This window comes from Callithrix jacchus, chromosome 1, assembly GCF_049354715.1.
Source record: "Callithrix jacchus isolate 240 chromosome 1, calJac240_pri, whole genome shotgun sequence".
Classification (NCBI taxonomy): domain Eukaryota; kingdom Metazoa; phylum Chordata; class Mammalia; order Primates; family Cebidae; genus Callithrix; species Callithrix jacchus.
In genome coordinates this window covers 136,593,017-136,602,843 of record NC_133502.1, presented here as the reverse complement: position 1 = coordinate 136,602,843, position 9,827 = coordinate 136,593,017, and the positions used below count along the sequence as shown (strand labels likewise).

At 37.4% G+C, this 9,827-nt stretch overlaps 1 pseudogene; it reads right to left on the bottom strand.

Annotated features, from left to right (window-relative positions):
• Positions 1 to 536: 536 nt before the first annotated feature.
• Positions 537 to 5,814, bottom strand: LOC100413851 (zygote arrest protein 1 pseudogene; annotated as a pseudogene).
• Positions 5,815 to 9,827: the final 4,013 nt, after the last annotated feature.

The following is a 9,827-nucleotide window of genomic DNA, read 5'->3' as shown; positions in this document are numbered from 1 at the left end:
TGTACCCTGAGTACTTTTAAGCTGAAAATAACATACATTTCAGAAAGTAGAAAAAATACTTGGCATGAAGTCATACAAAACTTCTCCTGTCTCCAAGTTTCCTAGTGTGTTCATGGTATGAGATGGTTAAAATAGCTAGCTAATATTTGGAGCTTAAATAAAAGTTTAATTGCCCTACAAATAAGACATAGCAGACCGACTGTACTTTCTGCTATACAAAAAAAAAAATGGAGTATTATGTAAAATTATACATCATTTAAATACATTGATAAGCTAGAATGAATTAAGAGAAAGAAGAGGAAATAAGAGTTAAGTAAGGGAACTGAAAACATCTCAAATAGAAGCCAAGTGTAGAAACTTCCATGTATCTTTAAAAAAAGAATTAAACAAAAGAGGAGGCATGAAATTTACTTTTGAAATATCTAAAGAATTTTTTTTTAATGATAGAATAGTCTTATCCTGTGTAGCTCCCAAGAGCAGAACTAGGAACGTGTGTGTGTGTGTGTGTGTGTGTGTGTGTATTGCAATACCTTTATTTGAAGGTTTTTTTCAGAATACAGTGCCTTTCACGAAGTATTTTGAGAAAGGAGAGGAGGAGAGGAGAAGAGGCACAGAAAAGGAGGAGAGGCACGGAAAAGCTCACTCATCTGCTCTATCAGCACACACACAGCAGCAGTGTCACTTAAATGATGTATTGGAAGCAGAAAGTGCTGTCACAGGACAGGCCTTTGCCTTTGCATCTCAGGCACAAATCTTGACGATGGGTCCGTTTAGGGTCCAGGTGGCGAAGTTTTACTAGGCAGGAACATGTAGTTTGTTTACATCTTTGACAAGTGATATCCTCCACTGGGTAAGGGTTATAGGACTTCTGACAAGTTCTGCAAAACTCTTTGAAGTAAACCTTGTTAGTTCCCTGTCCGCACCACACATAAGGACTCTCCCATTGGATGTGCAGTCCTTGCAGTGGTAATAGCCATATTTCTGCTCTAAGAACTGGAAGCGCAGCCGCTCCTTACCCGGCTCCTGGCTCTGTGGTGACGACCTCTCCTGTCCATCACTGAGTCTCCGGCCCTCCCCGCCGACGGAGACTGCCTCAGGCTCTTTAGCAACCGCGGAGCCGCCTAGACCCCTGGGCCTCCCGCGGCGGCAGCCTGGGGCCAGCTGCCGGCTGCTCCGAGCGCGCTGGGACCGCGGCCTGGGCCTCGCTGTCGTCGTCCTCGGACTGCTGCCGTCGGGGCGCCTCCGCCGCCGACGACTCTCCCGCCTCTGAGCCTTGAAGCCGCGCAAGCGGCGACCCCCGCTCTCCGTCAGACGTCCCGGACCTCTGCTCCCCCGCCGCGGCCCCGGGCTCCTTCAGGAATTAAGGAGGGGACGCTGCGGGAGGCCGCGTGCGAGTACACGGCGACCGTCCGCGGGAAGCGCACAGGCGGCGGGGCGCCCTCTGGGGGCTGCCCTGCTCCTGGCCCCGTGGGGCCGGCTGCTGAGAGGAAGAGCCGCCACCTCTTGTGTCCTCGGCGCAGGGCCGACCAGGGAATCAGGGGCGCGGGCCGGGGACGCCGCAGTCTGCGCCTCCCCAGCGAGCACTGCGCCGCGGCATCGATGTGCCGGCTCACTTGCAGCTGCTGGCCATGCGGGCGTGCGGCCCGAAGCTCGACCCCACCTGCGCCAGGAGAGCCATGCACCGCGCTTGCTGGTAGGTGTCGAAGTATTCGGCAGCTGTCCGCTGCCCGCAGGTCAGGAAGGAAAATGAGGCTGTGCCCGCTGAGACGGGGGAGGAGGACAAGGAGGCGGGAAGGCAGTTCCCCCCAACCCTGGTGCTGCCCTTGGTGGCCACCGGATAGGGGTACGGGCACGAGCTGGGGGGCACGCCCAAACACAGGTAGCCCTCCAGCACCTAGTGCCCTAGGGCCGCCAAGACCACTTTTTGTTTTTTTTTTTCCCCGAGACCCTTCTATGCCAGCCTGCAGACTGGGGGAGAAGGTTCACTAGACTGCAAATGGAAGCGTGAGAACTAGATTTTGAATTAAGAGAAGACAATGAAATAAATTAAAATTGCTTTAGAACATAACGTATTGCCTTTAGAAACAGGGACTTCTCTGACATTAAAGATATGTTGAGAGAATACTATCGTGGTCAAAGGGTGTTTGAATTACAAACAAAATTTCTTGGATAAAAAATAACCACAATGATAATGGTTTTCCCCTGACTATATTTAGAACTACTCTGGTTTTTATATTTTCAAATACATGCAAAACATTTATGTAGGTATATCATCAGAGATACATGAAGAGAATGCTCAAGCCTCAGCCATTGTAAACTCCTCTTTTATGTCTTGCATCCAACTCTTGATAGTACTCTATTGCTTCCCTTTTCTTCTTGGTCAAGCTTCTTAAAAGTAGTTAATCTTACTGACGCTACATACCTTGATACTTGCTTCTGCCTCCACTACGCTGAAACTACTCAAGCAAAAATGAGAATTTTTATATGAATACATTTCAAATCTTGTTTAATCGGGTCAGTCTATTGACTTTGACACTGTGAACACTCACTGCCTAAAATTCCTTACCCCCTTGGATTCTCTGAAACTAAAGGTATCTATCCAAACTCCTGCTGGATAAACTCAGTAAACAAATGGACTGGTATGGTAAGGGATACTTTTTACTTTTTCTCATTTTTAAATTCTCTTTTGATGCCTTTTCACTTTTTCAGGGACTCATTGACTTCTTTCTGTTTTCCATTTCTCTTTTTTTTAGGATTTTTCCTTGCTGTACTGTTACTTTCAAGACATCACCTGTTTTCCTGGGTTCACATACCACCTAAATAATAGTAACCGCCCCCCAAACCATACTCCTAGCATTTGCTTTTCCAATGAGCTTCTGATTTAGCTTCTGACTAATATATTCGCTTTGCCGCTTACCTGACCCCTGGAATATTACCAGGACTTCAAACTCATCTCATCTTGTCCAAAATTGAACACATTTACCTGTCTCCTTCAATTCTCTCCTTGTTTCCTATCTAAGTCACAAGTCTCATCAACAACCTAGTCATCCAATCCATAAAACAGATGGTCATCCCAGATTCCTCTCTTTTCCTCACATTCACCAAATGACGGAAACTTGCTCAATATGATAACTGTTGCAGTTAGGCCTCACATTGATGATTACAACCTTCTAAATGTTCTTCCTGCTTCTTTTTCTTATTCTGACCTTCTTAAGACTCTAGTCTTTATCATCAACACGTGGAAGATGTCATGGCACAGTTTAAAATACATTAATAGTTTCATGTAGAAACCAATACCAAGAGTAGCACTAGCAAGGTCAAGGGCCTACTCAAGTCAGATAAAAACAAATGTTAGTCAGGTGCAACTGCATATGTAATCTTTGTGTAAGGGTTGGACACAAATGCACAGCAGAGAATATATACCCCAAGTAAAAGTCTTCTCATATCCTGGAAATTACTGCCATGATAAAATAGAGAACTTATGCTCCCAGAAAGTTTTGTTAAAAAAAAAAGGCAAATGTGTGTTTTTAATGAAATCCCTAACTTTTAATATTGATTATGGACAAGAGAAAGACGTTATCTATAGAATTTTTATTTTTGACACTTAATCTACAGAATCTCCTTCCTGTCCAATCTCGTGGCTGCATAAAAAAAGCCTTTTGTATCCTAATACTTACCCCTGTCTCCCAATTCAGGCTCTAGTAATAACAAAACCATTTGGCAGCATCAGTTCTCTATTTTTTCATGGCAGTGATTTCCTGGAGATGAGAAGAGTTCTATGCTGGTTCTTTCCTTGCAATTTTGCTCATGTTTTTTCCTCTGCTTAGAGACTCTCACAAACATTTTGCAGTCAATTAATTCCATAAAATGTATAAAAACAAAATTTATGTTTTATATCCTCAGGAAAGTTTCCAAAGGGCTCCATTGGAACAAATAATCTCTTCTCTATATCACATTGCTCTTACTTCCCATGTAGGACATATAATGTGATATTTAATAAATGGGTTTACTTGAGTGTCTGCTTCAGAAGATGGTGAGTTTGAAGACAAGAATTAGTTCTTAGTCAGGTGCTTTCCTACCACCAGAAATGATAATAAGATAAAGGGTAGGGAAATAACAAATATTTATCAAATTCTTGAGTCTCAGATTCTTTATCTGCTCAAATTTCAACTGTTTTTTCTTAGCTTCTATAGAAATAAAATACTAGTAAGTGATATGATATTTACTTTTTTTTTTTTTTGCTTTAGTAAAACTCTATATGGATTAGAAGTTTGGGTGTACAAAAGTTGTTTCAAAATTTCAAGGCAACATCATTTTACTCATCAGCTTTGAGCAGAGAATCAAAAAATCAATTCACTGTTTGTTCCTTTAGTATATCTTCTCTTTCATTTCTTCCGTCTTCCTTCATTTTTTTCTCTTAATTTTTTTTTTATTTTTGGCTATATTTTCTCACATGGCATAGTTTTATTTCTTTGAAGAGTTGCCAGCATCTCCATCTTCAAATGACTCCCCAAGCTTTCCTTCTACTGAGCTTTCTTTGAATTATCCCTGAATTCTCCCAAAGGCAAACGGTTGTGCTGCTGTCTGTTTAGATTTCCCCAGAGCTTCTGCTGTATGTTCTCCTGCTCAACAGCAAATTTAACTTGTATAATAAGGTAAGACTAAGGCCTAAGTTAATAATAATAGCATGTTATTAATCCATAGTAATGCTAAAAATCTTTGTCATATGCTGACCCTCTCCAGAAGGAAGGAGAACTACATATATTTCAAACTTATGAAACCCAGTCATTTTTTATTGTTACTGTGTGGTTCGGTTATTTTTATTTCCTAATGTTTTGAAAAGTTTTCTGATATTCCACTGGTCAGTTTTATTTTTATTACATTACTACCATTATTATTATTTCTAAAGTAATCCAACTGAGTTGTAAACCATTGTATGCACTCCAAATCCCAATATACATTTTAAAGTTGTTTAGTTGTTTTGGCAAGTCCATTAAAGAGTAGAGAAAGAATAGCATGGTAACTCACATAGTGTCTACTGTTTACAAGATGCTAATCTCTACATAGTCACTTAATTTTGTATCAGTGCTGAATAATAGGCATTAGCTCATTTTACACTTTAATAAATGCTCAGTATGATTATGTAATTCACCCAAGGTTATTATACTGGAAAATAGTTATCAGGATTCTAAAACTAATGCCATTAGCAGTAGACTTCTATACTCAGTATCTATAGGTAATAAGCCAGGGTGAAGAAGCAGGATGAATGAACGAAGGATGGAAAACAAGAGAGATGTGCTCTAGAAACCATTTCACAAGACATAACATTAAATACACCTTTTAAAAAAATGCCTCTGTCCTCTCCAGTTTTGTGTGTGAACCTGTGCTTATTAGCATGTGGTTGTGCCAGAAAGAGAAATTGTAGAAGGAAAGAGAAATACAATGAATGAAACATTCAGAAACCCTGAAGTGTGAGTACTATCACAGAAAATAAATTATTAATATATCCCACTTTCAATCTCTGGGATTGATAGAGAGCTTCTAATGGGGCCAGTAAGCAATGTGATAGTTTTCTCCCTTAGTATCTAACACACAATACTCTAATTATTTGTTTACAAATTGGCCCCTGCCTTTTAGACTGTGGGAATATAAACTGTAGAAAAATTACCCACATCTGTAGGATTTGGCTGAGGATTTGATTATTATATACCTTGCAAAAATAAATATGCAAATAAATGAAAGAAAGAATAAATTATTTATGTAATTTCATTACCAGTCACCTCTGCTCTGGAAGTCACTAAGAAACTGAAACATCCTCATAACAACTCAGAATTCAGTGGCTATTAATCCAAGAAAGATGAATTTTAAAACAAAACCACAAAACAGATAAGATTAATCCCTTCAATTTAGTGGAGATAAGAGTGAAGCAAGGGATATGAGAATTTACCTAATAATAAAGTGATATTAAATATTATTTTAAGTGGATAAACATCTATATTTTCATCTAAAACACTATACATCTGTCAAAAAGAGAAAAACTCATTATTCTTAATATTTCTTGGCATTACTGCTAACTCCTGATGGAATATTTTATGTTATTATGAGAAACTATAAAATAAAACAGTAGAGTATAAATTTGAAAGAAAACAAAATTTTCAGAAGGACAAAAGATTAGTAAAAATGAGAGGGTCTGTAAAATTTGTTTAGAAGTGATAGTGTACAAGTTAGTGAGAAGAATATTCAATAAGATAAGAAGTTCTTAGTAGTAAGTGAGCTCCATATGAGAATATTAGGAAGCAGGTAATAGACAACACATAGAGGCTAAAATGACCCATCAGAATTGTACCATTGTATTTAAGATAGGCAGTAAAAAAGATATACCTTTGACATTTTTGGAGTGATGGTAAATGCATAAAGGTGTCCTAGCTCCTTGAGAAACACAGGTGTACAGCAGACTTGACCCAACAGATGTCAAGTTAAAATTGAGTACAAAACAATAGTAAGGTTCCATTGTTTAGAATGAGTAGGTGGATGTCTTTGTAACTGTGATGCAAAAACATGCTAGAGGTTATCATCACCCAACTTAGCACCAGCAGTGGAATTGGCATTGCCATTTTGTCAGCAAGTTATTCAATTACAGAAATCCATCCTGAGTTCTGTGTCCTAGGATAACTCCTGCCTTGGTGTTTTTCCCAATAAACTAATGGAGCAAAAAAGCATTTAAGTTTAATTGTTTTATTTGCAAGACATTCCAGTAACCACAGGTAAGAGAGTAAAAAAAAGAGATAGAAAGGGGAAGACAGCCAATAAAGTAGGTGCATCAGTCAAGTAATTAAGTACAGAAGCATAGCTTAATTCCACTGGAGAATTATGGGGGCCCCTATTCAATGTTTTATCTCAGAGATACTCCATCAGAGAGAAGAAGGATCTTCTGCATTTACACACAAACAACCATTAGCTGAAGACCTCAGGAAGAAAAGAAAGCATTAATCTCTAGGCACTGCTAGCTTGTTAAATGGGTTGCAAAAGCTCCAATGGACTATAGGAAAGCCTATAGGGAAAAAAAACGAAAAACAAAAAACGCAGGTGCTAAAAGTTTGAAGTCAAGGCTCTGTACCCTGACACAGAAAAGACACCAGTGATATCTGTTCTAGTGTGCCATAGCTTCCTGGTTACCATGCTGCAGATGTTGACAGGGAAAAGACTTTTCCCATCAGTTACTTTAACTTATAGATTTTACACTCAAAGTTACATATACTAACCTCTTTAATTTTCATCTTAATTATCATGTTGCTTTGTATTACATGCCTCAGTTTCACTTTCAACAAAATGAATTTCCTGATCAATGATTTTACGCAGTTTTATAAAAAACATATTTTTATAGTTAATTTTGTTCTACTAGGAAGTGTTTAATGTAATTTAGTATTAATTTTGATTACATAATGTCTCATGAGACCGAAAAAGAGAAATATATTCGAAAATGCACATTATGATTAGAATATTTTATTTGCAAGTTAAATGTGAAAGACTATAAAATGTAGTAGCTTCATTACTAAGCCAAAAAAAGATTAAGATATTAGTACTGTGTATATGAGTCAGATATTGTCTCTGCTCCCTGCTCACATTTAAAACTGATATACAATATTTTCATCAGTAATAGGTAAGCTAAATGTTTTTAACCACTAAAATAATTGACAAATAATTAAAGTATTTTTATAAACAAAATGTTAAAATCCAGTAGTTTTATCTTTGTACTCTAAATGACATTTATAGATTAGGTAAATCCAAGCTTATACAAAAATTGTCCAGAAAATAGGAAAGAAGGAACTGCCCAACATAATTTGTGATACTACTATTCCAGTCTTAAAAGCAGAAGCATATGGAGAAATATAAGAAATGAATAGTCTAATAAATATATCAAATACGCACTTAGTATTGTAGAGGAAAAACTCATTAAACAAGATATTGGCAATAAAAACATATTATAAACGCGTCTCAATAGATGCCAGAAAAACATGATATAAAGTATATCATTTAGGCCTTATTATTAGCAAAAGAGCAACAGAAGGGAATACTTTACTTTAAAGAAGGGAATTGATGTAAAACCTATGGCAATTATTATACTTAACAGCAATAAGTTAAAGTATACTCTAAGAACAGAACAAAGACAAAGAGACACTTACTCTCATTGCTATTCTTAAACACTGTGATGAAAGTCCTAGTGAGGAAAGAGAAATAAGAAAAGATACACAGATTAGAAACAAAGAATAAAATCAGCATGTGGGAGAAAGTAATATTATAGAGAAATGAAAAATCCATGGATAATTACTATAACTCATAACATAATTCAAGTTTTTATATTCCAAATTTGTTTAATTAGTTCCATTACCATAATCAAAAAATGAATATATAGAACAGAACAAGTGATTAAAATAAAGTAAACTGGCCAGATACAGTGGCATGTTCCTGTAATCCCAGCTGCTCAGAAGGCTGAGGCAGGAGAATTGCTTGAGTCTGGGAGGCAGAGGTTACAGTGAGCCAAGATCATGCCACTGCACTACAGCCTGGGTGAAAGAGTGAGACTTCATCTCAAAAAAATAAAAGAGAATAAATAAAATAAATCATCTGTAATTATAAAAAAAATAAGCACCTAGGAATAAAGGATAAATGTAACTATAGAAATGCACTAAATTTGTGAAAAAATGCAAATACACTGAAGATATTTTAAAATACTTAAATAAAAAGAAAACATACCATGTTCATGGACATGTTAATATAGTTTAGTTACCCAATTCTTTTCACATTATTCTATAAAGGCAACAGAATACTGATCAAAATGTCATAGTTACATTTGTTTTAGATTTCTTTTGTCTTTTACTTTAATTTTTTATGAAATAGTAAGAGCCAAGAAGTTCCAGAACACTCCTGAAAGAATAAGAGCAAATTGCAGCACTGTCCTATAAGGGAAAAGATTTTATTTTAATAAAAGTACAGTAATTAAGACACTAAGATATATTGATAGGTGTGGTGAAGACAGACAAACAAAACAATAAAACTGAGTATGAAAATGTGACACCTTATGGCTCAAGCCTGTAATCCCAGCACTTTGGGAGGCCGAGGCGGGTGGATCACGAGGTCAACAGATCGAGACCATCCTGGTCGGCATGGTGAAACCCCGTCTCTACTAAAAATTACAAAAAATTAGCTGGGCACGGTGGCGCGTGCCTGTAATCCCAGCTGCTCAGGAGGCTGAGGCAGGAGAATTGCCTGAACCCAGAGAGTGGAGGTTGCGGTGAGCCGAGATCGCGCCATTGCACTCCAGCCTGGGTAACAAGAGCGAAATTCCGTCTTAAAAAAAAAAAGAAAATTTGACACCTTAAACAAAATCAATTTCCAGAATATTTAAACAGAAATATGATAAGAAATATTTTAAAACTTTTAGAAGGCAGTATATAATATCTGTATGACCTTCGTTAAGAAACATTCTTAATCTAACACAAAAAGTACACAATAGAAAAAAAAAAGACTGATAAAACAAACCACTTAAAATTAAGAAATCCTCTTTGTAAAAAGATGTTATTGAAAGCATAAATCTCAAGCTGAGATAAAGTATTTATAACTCATGAACTGATAGTGAAATAGTGCCCAGGTCATAAAGAGACTGAAAAGACTAAAAGTAAAAAGTTAAATGGGACATTTAGCCCATTTACATTTAGGGTTAATATTGTTATGTGTGAATTTGATCCTGTCATCATGATGCTAGCTGGTTATTTTGCACATTAGTAGATGCAATTTCTTCATAGTGTCATTGGCCTTTATATTTTGGT